Genomic DNA, 15,171 nt, shown 5'->3' on the forward strand with positions numbered 1-15,171 from the left:
AAGGTAGATCTCAAGCGTTCTTACCACTACTATTACTACTACTAATAAAGGAGGTTAGGGGCACCTGGGTGGCTCAGCTGGTTGAGTGTCTGACTCTTGATTTTGGCTCAGGTCACGATCTCAGGGTTGTGAGATCGAGCACGTGTCGTCCTCGACGCTGGGTGTGGAGCCTGCTTAAGATTCTCTCTCTCCCTCTCCTGTTGCCCCTACCTGCCACTCAATCAATCAATCTATCAATCAATCAATCAATAAATAAATAATAAAGTGGGAGGAAACTTTGGGAGATGATGGATATATTTATGGCCTTGATGGAAATGATGGTTTCACAGTTATATACTTAACACCAAACTCATTGTGAGTTGTAAACATTAAATATATACAGGTTTTTATATGTCAATTATACCTCAATTAAGTGGTTAAAAAAAAGGAAATTATATAAAATGCAAACTATAGTAACAAAAAGCAGCTCAGTATTTGCCATGGGTCATGAAGCAAGAGGAAGAGCTGCCTGCAAAGAAGTGAAAGATAAATTTGGGAGTTCATGGAAATTAGCTATGTAATGATTATGTTATGGTTATATGACTTAATACTTCTGTCAAAACTCATCAAATTGTATACATATCTGACAAGAAGTAAAAATAAAAAATATATGTGAAGAATTTGGGAAATCATTAATGACAGCATATACCAGAAAATATAGAGAGTTTGGGAAAATTAATAAAAAAACTATTTTAAGAAAGAGAAATGCAGGGTGCCTGGGTGGCTCAGTCATTAAGCGTCCAGCTCAGGTCATGATCCCAGGGTCCTGGGATCGAGTCCCACATTGGGCTCCCTGCTCAGGGAGAAGCCTGCTTCTCCCTCTCCCACTCCCCCTGCTTGTGTTCCCTCTCTCGCTGTCTCTCTCTGTTGAAAAATAAATAAAATCTTAAAAAAGAAGAGAGAGAAATGCAAACCTAGTGAATGCAATCCTAGTGAATTAGTTCCTTGTTTAGAACAGTAAAATGATTTTCGGTGAGATTACAGAAGTAACATCCATATAAAATGTGCCCTCCAGGGCGCCTGGGTGGCTCAGTTGGTTAAGCGACTGCCTTCAGCTCAGGTCATGATCCTGGAGTCCCGGGATCGAGTCCCGCATCGGGCTCCCTGCTCGGCAGGGAGTCTGCTTCTCCCTCTGACGCTCCTCCCTCTCATGCTCTCTGTCTCTCATTCTCTCTCTCAAATAAATAAATAAATAAAAAATCTTTAAATAAAAAAAAATAAATAAATAAAATGTGCCCTCTGTATCTTCCATAGACAATTATTGCATGAAAGAAGGCAATACTCCACAATGAGCAACAACACTGAGGAGATAAATTTTATAATATTCATGATTGTTACAACAAATTTTATCTCCAATAACCATAGAATGTCACTTGTAAAACTACTAATCAGTGTGCAATTGAAGCCTTCAATAGAGAATTTTTAACTGTTAAAAACTTTCCAAATGGATTTTCAACTTTTCTGTTAACCTGTTGTAAACAATATTTAAAAAGTTACACCATCAGGGCACCTGGGTGACTCACTTCAGCATCCAACTTTTGATTTCAACTCAGGTCATGATCTCAGGGTTGTGGGATTGAGCCCTGTGTTGCCGGCAAGCTCAGCACTGAGTCTGCTTGAGATTCTCTCTCTCTGGCCCTTCTCCTGTTCAAGCTTGCACTCTCTCTCTCTCCCTCAAATAAATAGATTAAAATCAAATCAAATCAAATTAAATCATTTTTTTAAGTTATACCATCTGTTTAGAAGTCAATCTAAAACACTGAGATCAAGAGAATTTGGAATTCTGAGTTTTTAATCTGAAAAAACTTAGTATATGCATATACCATCTATTATGGAACCCTCCACACAGGATCTGGGAGAGCTACCTATAATTAAACACACGAGTTTCTGTATCAAAGTTTATGAATATTCACCCTAAATGAATAAATAAAAATTACAAGTGGTTTGTTCTCAGGTCAAATTATATTTACTCACTAAATAAACTATGGAAAATATACTTTTTCAGAGCTTTTTGTATTTCTGAAGTTTGGACAGGGCAACATGGAACAGTGGAAGACAAATTTATCTATATTCCAAGCACAGAGAAAGTTATTTTACTTTAAATTACGTTGAATTAACATAAAATGTATGCAAAGTGATTTCATGATTGAATGATGTGATTGTAATTATATATGTAAATCAGAAAACATATTCCAAGTAAGAAATAAATCTGAGAGTATGTGGTCTAAATAGGATATTACATGTGTTCACTTCATTATAATGTTTGTCTTATAGTGTTTTCTTTTTTCACTATTTAACGTTGGAAAATACTTGACTTGAAATTTTTGCTCTGCCAATTTACGGCCTATTTCATGGAAGAAAATACCTCTAAGATAAAAAGCTTTATGAAGTGATTTTAACCACCATAGATCAATGACCTTTTCAAAATTCTGTGTCTTGATTGAGTAGCCATTCAGTTCATTCCCTGAATGCTAGTGTAAACATGGGGAATGAGTTAATTATAATATATTGTTTCAAAGGTCACCAAGCATTTTTAATTTTAATGCATTACTTTATACAATTAAAAAAATACATAAAAAGAAAATGCTAATACCTGCCTTGCTTTGACATAAGATTAGCAAGGAAATACATACATATACACACATACATATAGTATTTCAACTGTATTTGAACTGGATTTGAAATACTATACATGTCTGTGTTTCTGTGCATGTGGTTTAAATGCTCAAAACTGAATAGAAATATATATTCAAAGCTATATCAATGATAAATCTAATAGTATATAAAATATTTTCAACATTTTATTAATTTATATTAATTATTTTGAATGCATGAAATAAATTTAAAAAGTAATGTCAATTCATACTATGTCGTGTATTTCTCTTCATTTGCTGAAAAATTGTCCACTATTTAAGAAAAAAAGAATCCTAGACTACTGATGAACTTCCATTTCAAAATAAATATGGGAATGAAAAAGCCAAACTAGGACACTTTTAAGAATGTTGCTATCACTAACAAGAAATATGGAATAGAGCTGATGATCAATAACTAAACATATAATATCACATATGTTTGTAGCATTTGTAATGTATTTTCAAGATTGCATTACACTATTTTTGGGGAAACTGTCCATGAGATTCAGTGATTTGCAAAGCTCTGAAAGTTTCTTGGAAAGTGTATGCAGGAAGGGAAAGGATTGAAGGTGTATGAAGCTATAGCCATATCTAACGTGAGCATGGTAGAACAAGTCAACTTTCTGTAGACTAGCTAATAATTGACAGATTCTAGTGCTAAGAAAAAAAAAAAAAACAGCTTCCAAAATACAAACTGCTTTCATAGGCTGCTTTTATTTCATAATAATCTACATTGTCTATATTATTAATGTTCTATCAAGTTCCTGTTAATTTATTATTTGATATTCCAGGTTTCCCATACCTACGTTCACACTGAATCCAGGTTACAACCAAGAAAATTAAAATATATCACAAAGAGAAAAAATTTAGTAGTATATTTTTTAAGAAAAAAATGTCATGTAATTGTAATGATCTCTCTGTTATCATTGTGTTATATAAGGAATGTTCATGCTTTGGATATTTAAATTACACCAATATTTCATGTGTTTACAAGGGGTTATTTGAATATTTATGCCGTCATTATACATATCTATTGTTTTCCTTCAGGAGTTTTAAAGTCTAATAAAACTGTCAGAGAATTTTCAGCTGAAATGAATAAGTAAGTGGATGCTTGGGATTCTTTTTCATTCTAAAAATAAGAGCATTATTACTTTTAAAAATTTCTCTTCACCACAAAACTAACTGAAATTAACTGTAACAGTAATATGATGAGATTATCAAGTTTGCTATGTCAAACTCGTTGCTATGTCAAACTCGTTAAGACCTATCTTGGAACTATACGTCCATAATTTGTTTCATGTAAAAGAAAAATTAAATGGGTAAATTAACCCCTCATGCTCTTCTTTCTGCTAAAATATAAGATCTTAAAGCGAATTCAGTACTTTCACCTCTTCTTAACACCTTAAATATATCCAAATATAATCAACTGAGAAGCACTTTTGGAATGGGAGAGTAAAAACTTCTGAAAATCTGCTCTTTCACAAAATGAAGAACACAGGGAAAATCTGTCAAAATTAACTTATTCAGAAATCTGAAAATTTATCAAAGCTTGTAACAATCCAAGAATGATTTAACTGCAAAAAGCTACTAATTCTCAGACCAGTGAGTTTTGTGGTATTATAACATGCCCTATCTCCCATCCACCCTGTCTCCAAGTACACAGTAGTGTATAATCAGCAGCACACACTGGAGTGGAGATAATGGTTTGGAGTGCCCCAAAAACTCTATCTCCAGAGTACTGTCACTCTGTGACCGGTCTTAAAACTTTCTGGAAGAACCCCATTCATTGGGCTTATCATTATTTTATCTGAGTTACCTTTGATGGAAAAGATCTATCCTTAGAACAATTTATCAACAGCAATCAGTGGCAAATGTTTACCACTGCAGCTGCCTGAGAAAGCAATACCAATTAGGGAAAACAAGAAGCTTAAAAGAAAATTGAGAAATGAGATATCAATAGAGTCCTTGAAAAAGCTCTAACATATTCTTAAGACTCTAGAAGAGTTGCTATTGCCACTCTATCAAGAGAAAGGTAATTTATCATTCTTGTAAGTACAGAGAACAAACTCAAGCTATTTTGACTTCAATGTTGAAATTCACTAAATAATGCTATAATTACAAGACAGTGATAATTGAACTTAAATGCTCAATGAAATTTCCTACAAAATTACTACTAAGTGAAATAAAAATCACCTAATCAGAGATATAGGAAGTTTTCATTGGTATTATTTCAACCTTCATTAGTTTCCCTGATTGTCCAGTATTTAATAACATTCTTTAACATCAAACAATCTGGAAATTCCTAGAAGAAAACATAGGGGGAAAAGTTCCATGACATTGGCCTTGGCAATGATTTCATGGACATGACACCAAAAGCACAGACAAGAAATGCAAAATACACAAGTGGGACTACAGCAAATGAAAAACTTCTGATAGCAAAGAAACAGTAAATGAAGTGAAATAGCAACCTACGGGATGGAAGAAAATATTTGTAAACCATATATTTGATAATAGGTTACTATCCAAAATATGTAAAGAACTCCAACTCAAAAATAATTTTAAAATATAACAATCCAGTTAAAACTGGGCAAAATACTTGAATAGCCTCTCCCCAAAGACACACAAATGGCCAAGAAGTACATTAAAAGATACTCAACATCATCAATCATCATGGAAATGCAAATCAAAACCACAATGATATATTACCTTAAATCTGTTAGGATGGCTTAAAAAAAAAAAAAAAGGTAAGTGTTGGCAAGGATGTGGAGAAATTAGAACCCTTGTACACTGTTGCTGGGAATGGTAAATGGTGCAGTCATTATGGAAAACAGTATGGAAGTTCCTGAAAAAATGAAAAATAGAAACACCATATGATCCAGCCATCCCATTTCTGGGTATTTATCCATGGGAATTGAAATCAGGATCTTGAGGAGATATCTGTACTCCCATGTTCACTGCAGCATTATTCCATAATAGCCAAGGTATGGAAACAACCCAAATGTCCATCCACAGATAAATGGATAAAGAAAATGTGATATATGTATGGAATATTATTCATATAATAAATTTATTGTATTATATCTTATTGTATATATCTTATAGGTTATATTTTATACATTAAATTATATATAATACATAAAATTATTATAATAATATGGGTATTATTAGGCTTAAAAAGGAAGGAAATAATGTCATTTGTAACAACATGGATGAACTTGGAGGGCATTATACTAAGTGAAGTAAGTCAGACTCAGAAAGACAAATATTGCATGATCTCACTTGTATGTGAAATCTAAAACAGTAGTAAGTAACAGAATCAGAGAATAGCATGGTGGTTGCCAGGGGCTGGGGAAAGGGGAAAATGGGTTGATGTTGATCAAAGTATAAAAAGTTTCACTTATACAAGATGAATAAATTCTTGAGATCTAATGTATGGCCTTGGCACCTACAGCTAACAATATTGTATTGTATACTTGAAATATGCTGAGAGCATACATTATTAAGTCTTCTCACCACAAAATAAAGAAATAAAAAGAAAACGGAAACCATGTGGATAGGGTACATATATTAATTAGCTTGATTATGTGATCATTTCACAATGTATACAGTATCAAAACACCAAGTGGTATAACATTTAAACTTTTTTTTTTTAATTTTACTGCTTAGTTGACAACTTTATTACAGATTACTTTCTGGATGACACATACTTTGAATGCTTGATGACTCATTCATCTATCATTTTTATTATGCTTCATTTATTATCTTTAAATATATAATTAGAAATACTATAGAAAATTAAATGTTATCATTAATAGAGAATTCAGGTATTTTAGAAATTATCACAACACTACAGATATCCTCCTTTTTCTAATATAAAATTTAGCTGGTAACCCAGGAAATCAAATCTCAAATCTGAAATTTTAACTGGTTTAACTCTGAGAACTTTAAGTGTATCATTTAGTGTCACCTAATAATGAATTCATAAATTATGTGTGCTAGATAACAGTTTTATTCTTATGAAAAAAATAAGTTTAAGTTACTTAAGTTTAATTAAGTTAGAAGAGTCAAAAAATGTAAAAAGTTAATTTACTTAAAAACGAATGAAATTAACAATTGCTTTTATTTTTTTATTTTGTATTTTTTTTGAGATTTTATTTATTCTTTGAGAGAGACACAGAGGACAAGTGGGGGGAGGGGTAGAGGGTGAGGGAAAGAGGAAGCAGACTCCCTGCTGAGCAGTAAGCCCAAAGTGGGATTTAATCCCAGGACCCCAAGATTATGACTTGAGCCGAAGTCAGATGTTTAATGGACAGAGCCACCCAAGTGCCCCAACAATTGCTCTTAAAGACTGTGAAAAAAGGAGAGAAAAAATCCGTAAGTACTTCATTCTCAACATGTATAGAAAAAATAAAATGTTATATCGTAGAGCTAAATTTTTGATGATTTGAGATATGTAGTCAAATAATGGGAGTCACTGAAGCCAAAGCAAAGACAACATGTTGATGAACACAGCAGTATTTTTGTCTATCCCAGAAAAAAAAACCCTTTATCTATGTTATCTTTCTTTTAAAGTAATCTTTCCATCCAATGTGGGGCTCGAACTCAGGACCCCTGAGATCAAGAGTTGCACACTCCACCGACTGAGCCAACCAGGTGACCCTATCTATGTTATCTTTTTTTTTTTTAAAGATTTTATTTATTTATTTGACAGAGAGAGAGACAGTAAGAGAGGGAACACAAGCAGGGGGAGTGGGAGAGGGAGAAGCAGGCTTCCCGCTGAGCCGGGAGCCTGATGTGGGGCTCGATCCCAGGACCTTGGGATCATGACCCGAGCCGAAGGCAGATGCTTAACTGACTGAGCCACCCAGGCGCCCCCTATCTATGTTATCTTAATCAAATCTTTGTTTATAAAAAGCTTTCCTGTAAATCAAATCTTTTTGAAGGGAAGGGAAAAAAAAGAGTTGCTTACTAAATGTAACCTAAGTATTGAACTCAAATTTCCCAAACCAAATATATACAAAATTTCATTATTTCGTTTATACTGTTTAATAAAAATGAAAATAAGTTATGAACTATAACTCACATTAGAGTCTTAGTGTATTTTATATTATTCCATTGTAAATACAAATTTTGCATTAAATTTTCTGAAGAAGTTATTGTTTAAATTATTAATCAGAACCCCTAAATTTGCTTTTTCAGCTTTGCATTACATTATATATAATGTATACTATATACTGTAGACTCTATATACTATTTCTGCATAATATATTGCATTTATACAGCCATCCAACGAAATATGAATATTTCATAGTACTTTCATAATATTTGCAAAAGCAATGATGCTGAAGAGACATTTCAGTGATTCAATTTCCTTATTTTTAAAACCCTATAAAGATACACATTAGGGGTGCCTGGGTGGCACAGTCAGTTAAGCACCCGACTCTTGATTTCTGCTCAGGTCATGATCTCAGGCTCATGAGATCCAGCCCTGCGTTGGGCTCCTGCTCAGCGGGGAGTCTGCTTGAAATTCTCTCACTCTGCCCCTCCCATTCCTGCGTGCTCTCTCTCTCTCAAATAAATAAATCTTAAAAAAAGGATACACATTAATAAAAATCCATTAAATGATAAAAGGCTGTGCCATATTTAGTATTCCCTTTAGAATGAGAAAAGAGTGTCTCTATCATCATAACAATTTAATAGATTTTTAGGCCTTCTGTCCAATGTAACAAGGTACTGAACAACTACTGAAGCAACATTTAAGTGCACATAAATAGTTGACAAAATATTTGTGTAAAATAAACAGGTACAAAAAAGCAACGGTTTTCCTTTGAGGATTGTATAATCATTAAAAGTGCATTGAAAAGGATTATTGAAAGGGTGCCTGGGTGGCTCAGTCCTTAAGCGTTTGCCTTCCGGTCAGGTCATGATCCCAGGGTCCTGGGATCGAGCCCCACATCAGGCTCCCTGCTGGGCGGGGAGCCTGCTTCTCCCTCTCCCACTCCCCCTGCTTGTGTTCCCTCTCTTGCTGTGTCTCTCTCTGTCAAATAAATAAATGAAATCTTTAAAAAAAAAAAAAAAGATTATTTAAATGTAAAGCATAACTACACAATGCTAACGAACAGAGTAATAGTTGGAAATTTAGCGGCCATGGTTTATTAAGTATACACACACACACACACATATATATGTCTCTGCCCATATATGTGTGTCGATAGATATATACTGGAAAGTTTAGTATTAAATTTATCATTAAATTATTAAAGAGAACAAACCTCTATATCTACTGGTTTTTACTCCAGATGTCAAAAGCAAAGATATCTCATTTATAGGTATCATTATTACTGTGATAAATTACAAAAGAAATTAAAATCCAGATTCAAACTGAAAGTCCAACCAATGTTAAACTTTTAATAGGGTGTGTTCAATTAACCACTAGATTAGTATTTTGATAGCAGAATAGCAAAAATGCTACAAGTATGTCCATCAGACTGCCTAATTATTGATATAGTAAAGAAAAACGATCCTTCTCTTAAGTATACTTGATATACTAAAAGCATACTCTTACCTGGTTCTGAGTTGGTAGTTTATTACGTAGGTGACAGAAACACTGGTATGAAAGGAGAACACCGAAAGACGCCCCGAAACACAGTCGATAAAAGGCGCGCAATGACGCCAGCACTCCGTGCTGGGGGACTGAAATTAATAAGGCACGAGAAATTTCAGGAGTCCTGCCTGCCCCGTGGCGTCTGGGCTACAGGTTCTAGAGGCCACGCCTGAGTTCAGCGGGGGTCGCAGCAGTTCGCACAGCAAGGCCAATGGCTGACGCGGGGCCTCCACGTGCAACAAGGGCTCTCAGGAGGAATGGCTGTCCTGGGCAGCCTGCTTGGCTGTGGCAGCATGTGGGGGCAGGGCCGGCCCTGAGGACTGCCGCCTGCACATATCCTCCTGGCAGGCTGACGGCAGCAGAGCCTCACAGGAGCGAGCTCACCAACAGGCCTCCCATAGATCCAACCACCCACATTTCCTCGCGAGAGCCGCGACGGACGCTCGCGATACCCGTGCACCTGGACGTCCCGTCCTGTTCCCCGGATGAGAGGTGGACGTGGTTCCAGAAGCGCCAGGACCAGCTGAGGTAGAAGGTGGAGGAGCCCGAGCTCGGCTTCATCCCCTTCTTTAGGTAAGTTCATGCACTTCGGGGAATAAAGGGTTCTGTATTATCCAAGATTTATGTCCAGCAACTGCATTTTGGGAAATTATTTTGAAGAAATAATTTTTAAATGAACAAGTATTTCTGTAAGAAGGCATTAACACGGTGCATTACGTTGGAATTCTCTTATAGATACTGAATATTCAAATATTGTGTTGTTACTGTCTTAATATCACACCTGTGAACTGTAACTAATACAATGGAATTATATTAAAAATTAAAAATATTTACATGAAACTTTAAATGCCATCAGAATATTCTAATTATATAGTGTTCATTGGGAAAATTAGAATAAGAATTTATAATTATGATGAAACAGCAAAACTATGACATATATTTATACACATGAATATATGATCAAATATATTACACTTTTTAATCAAATTATATTTGATATTAAATTATCAAAAAAATTAATAAATTCTTAGAGATACTCAAGTGCACTGAGAACATTTTATTCCTCAAATGACTCCAAAACGTGCATCAGAACTTGCATAAGGAATGTTAATATTTAAATTGATCTCTGTACAAATGAAATCAATAAATTTTTAACAAACAATAAAATAAAATATGTTAAAACAATTTAGAGTGACAGAAAGCTGAAAAAATATTGCTTCATTTATTCCAATTGAATTTTCAGTGGATCATCTTAAATATTAAATATCTAAACTGTATATCTTTTGTCTTACGTTGTTGCTGTGACTTGAACAATTCAATGCTGAGTAGTTAGAGATATACACACGTACACAAATATATAATTTTTGAAATAACACTAAACTGTTTCTTCATTTATTATATGACAGTTTCTTAGAGACAAATAAAGCACCATTTCCATTTCTTTCTGTTCTGAACAGGTGAAAATGACAGCAAAATCAATAAAGAGAATTGTAAGGTCAGGATAAAGAACATTCTCAGTTCAGATCTTAATTTCAGGAACAATTTGCCATGACATCTGTGTAGTCTCTTCATGAAAGTTTAGCAGATCTGACAGCTAATTAATTATAAAGCAAGATTAGAGACTGGACAGAAGTGCTGGCAGAGGAGAATTCATTTTTTGTGTCAGTGTGTTTCATTATATTCATTTTCTTAGGCCTGAAACACATACTGCTAGTAAATTATTGTTTATCTTTAAGCTCAAAAAGGAAATCGAACATAACATGAACAATTACCAAGATATTCTCAGAAAAATGCATTTAAAAAAGAAAAAAAGAAAAATTAGAATTATGTGACATCTGAGATTTCCCTGTGTTTTTTGTCTAAATTATTTGCAGTGTGCAAAATTACTTGATTTTAAAATCATAACAGATGGAAATTTAAAACTATCAACAGAAACAAAGTGCATATAAAAGATCATGAATTAAATATAGATACAGAAATTATAGATTGTGATTTAAGAAAACAAAGTTCAAGGTAACAATATTATTATAAGGAGCTAAATAGGAAAACTCTGCTGGTAGGAAACCAATATTCCCCATTGTCAGTAATGCAGAAATATGTATTGAGCTAATCAAAATCCTATTTTTATGTATCACTGGATAAAATAAAACAAGCAAAATAAAAAAACTTGGTACTCGCCAGTGAAGTTTATTCAAAATTATGTTCTATTAAAAATAAATGCAGAGATTTCTGGTTTCCAGTTAAGGATGTAGGAGTTTGAAGGTGGCTTCTCTGTCCTAACTACAAGTAAAAACCTATACAAACTAAAAAATCGATGCTCCTAGATCTGGAAGTGAAGCTAGGTCATAAGACAAACAGCTGCCTCCAAAATTGATGAGACAGACAAAAAAATCACAACTTACTAGAGCAGAGACCTACTAGAAGAAATCTTAGCAGGAACCAGTGCCAGGCTAAAAAAATCTAATTTTTAATTAATGATTTGTAAGAAGGTCAAGGTGCACAAGCCTGAGAGTCAACAATTCTTAGAGGACTCAGTAATAGGAGGACGCCATGCTTTTGTGAGTTTAAAAACACCAGGAGTTCAACCAGATTATAGAGTAAGTATCAGAGAAAAAAAAATCCTCTTAGGCTTCCATGCTTCCATGAGGGGGAGGGGAAAGGAACCGTTTTGAATATGCCAGAACACTCTGTTCTTAATAAGGTCTGCTCTCAGAAGAAACAGTTTATCCAGAATCTCACCTAATGTGTTTAATTAGAGTCCGACTAACCTAGGAAAATGGAAAGACCCAACTCTCACTGGCTCTAGCCTTTCATGTGAAGAAAAGAAATACCCAACCCCAGTCCACTTTGGCCATGCTGTGCCACCTAAGGAGGGAGGGACTGAGAAGCACTTGTGAAGTACATACTACAGAGGCACAGTCTCATTAACAGATGGGGACCTAATCATAGGACTGTAGAACACTTCTATGTACCAACATCTTACTACCACATTACTAAATGTTCCTTTTACGCAGTGCATCACACCCGGCTATCAAGAAAAAAATTCAAGACCTACTAAAAGGCTGAAAACAGTTGGAAGAGACAGAGCAAGCATCAGAACGAGGCTCAGATATGGCAGGAATATTGATATTATCAGATAGGAATTCAAAACAGCTATTACTAATATACTAAGTACTAGTACTAATGTACTAAGAACTCTAATATATAACATTATCTGTCTTCCATGAAAGAACATATAGGCAAAAACAGAGGCTGTAAATTCTAAGAGAAAGTCAAAAAGAAATACTAGAGATCAAAAGCACTATAACAAAAATGAAAAATGCCTTTGATGGACTTACTAGTAGGCTAATTGGACAGGCTAAAGAAAGAATCTTTGTACTTGGGGATATCTAAATATAAACTGTTAAAAGTGAAAAGCAAAGAGAAAAAAGACTAGGTGGGGGATTTAAGGGGGTGGGGGAGAAAAATCCAGAACAGTCTATCAAGAACAGTGGGATGGCCACAAAGGGTGTGACATAAGTCTAATGGCAATACCAGAGGAGAAGGAAGAGAGAAAAGAATAAAAGAAATACTTGAAGCAATAATGACTGAGAATTCCTTACACTAATGTGAGACACCAAACCATAGATCCAGGAAGCTCAAGAACACTAGCAGGATAAATGCCCCAGAAATCTAAAGAGGCCTATATCTATTTTTAAAAGTCTAATCTATTGATAACCAACCAAAACAGAAATCACCAAGCCAAGATGGGTTCACTGAGGATTCTACCCAATAAATAGGAAAGAAATTGTACCAATTATTTATAGTCTACTTAGGAAGGAAGTAGCCAGAAGGAATGTTTCCTAATTCATTCTGTGAGGTCAGCATTACCATAATACCAAAACCAGACAAAGACATTAGAAGAAAAGATACTACAGACCAATATGGTTCATGAACACAGATGCAAAAATCTTCATCAAAAAGTTCTCAAATAAAATCCAAACATGTATAAAGGAATTATTTAACATGATCAAATGGAATTTATACCACATATGCAAGGCTTCTTCAAAACTCCAAAACCAGTTATGGTAATGTATCACATCAACAGGTTAAAGAAAAATCACATGATCATAACAATAGATGCAAAAAAAGTATTTGTCGGGGTGCCTGGGTGGCTCAGTCTGTTAAGCATCTGCCTTTGGCTCAGGTCATGAACCCGGGGTCCTGGGATCAAGCCTGGCTGAGCAGGGGTCCCTGCTCAGCCAGGAGCCTGCTTCTACCTCTCCGTCTGCTGCTCCCCTGGTTTGTGCTCTCTCTTGTGTGCGCTCACTCTCTCTCTCTCAAATAAATTAATAAAAAAAATCCTAAAAAAATTTTAAAAAGGCATTTGTCAAATCCAACATCCATTCATGAGGAAAAACTCTCAGCAAACTAGGAATAGAGGGGAGGTTCTCCACCTTAATAAAGAACATCTACAATAAACCTACAGTTAACATAATACTTAAGGGTGAGAAACTTGAAGTTTTCCCACTAAAATCAAGAATAAAGCAAGGATGTCGTTTCTCACCCTTCTTTTTCAACATCATACTAGAATTCTGACCTAATTCAATAAGAAAAGGAAATAAGAAGTATGCAGATTGGGAAGGAAGAAATAAGACTGCTTTTGTTCTCAGATTGCATAATTGTCTATGTAGGAAATCCAAAATAATCCACACACAGAAAATAAACCTCTTGGAACTAATAAGTCATTATAGTAAGGATGCAGTATACAAGGTTGATATATGAAAGTCTAGACACCAACAATGAACAAGTAGAATTTGAAATTAAAAACACGAAACCATTTACATGAGCAACCAAAAAAATGAAATAATTGGGTAAAAACCCAAACCTAATAAAATACATGCAAGATATATATTAAGCAAACTACAAAACTCTGGTGAAATAACTACGTAAAAAATGGAGAGATATTCCATGTTCATAGATAGGAAGACTCAATATTGTAATGTGTCAGATCTTTGTACTCTGATCTATAAATTCAGTGTTATACCAACAAAAATCCCAGCTAGTTATTTTGTGGATAGCAACTAACAGATTGTAAAACATATATGGAGAAGCAAAAGACCCAAGAAACAGCCATTGTGATATCATTAGTTTTTGATGTAATGTTCAACGATTCATTAGTTGTGTATAACACCTAGTGCTCATCACAACTAATGCTCTCCTTAATACCTATCACCCGGTTACCCCATTCCCCTAACCCCCTCCCTTCTGTAACCTTCAGTTTGGTTCTCGGAGTCCAGAGTCTCTCATGGTTTGTCTCCCTCTCTGATTTCTTCCCATTCAGTTTTCCCTCCCTTCCCCTGTGGTCCTCCATGCTATTCCTTATGCTCCACATATAAATGAAACCATATGATAATTGTCTTTCTCTGCTTGACTTATTTCACTTAGAATATTCACCTCCAGTTCTATCCATGTTGATGCAAATGGTGGGTATTCATCCTTTCTGATGGCTGAGTAATATTCCATTGTATATATGAATTACATCATCTTAAGCCATTCATCTGTTGAAGGGCATCTCGACTCCTTTCACAGTTTGGCTATTGTGAACATTGCTGCTATGAACATTGGGGTGCATGTGCCCCTTCTTTTCACTATGTCTGTATCTTTGGGGTAAATATCTAGTAGTGCAATTGCTGGGTCGTAGGGTAGCTCTATTTTTAATGTCTTGAGGAACCTCCATACTGTTTTCCAGAGTAGCTGTACCAGCTTGCATTCCCACCAACAGTGTAAGAGGGTTCGCTTTTCTCCACATCCTCACCAACAGAAAGTTTTGCTATTCCATTCATGATGTCTCCAGAAAAGTTGTCACTTTTTTCAAATTCCTTTTGACTCTTCTAAGTTTTTAATTTAGATAAA

The sequence above is a fragment of the Phoca vitulina genome, unplaced genomic scaffold (assembly GCF_004348235.1).
Source record: "Phoca vitulina isolate PV1807 unplaced genomic scaffold, GSC_HSeal_1.0 scaffold7, whole genome shotgun sequence".
Taxonomy (NCBI): Eukaryota; Metazoa; Chordata; class Mammalia; order Carnivora; family Phocidae; genus Phoca; species Phoca vitulina.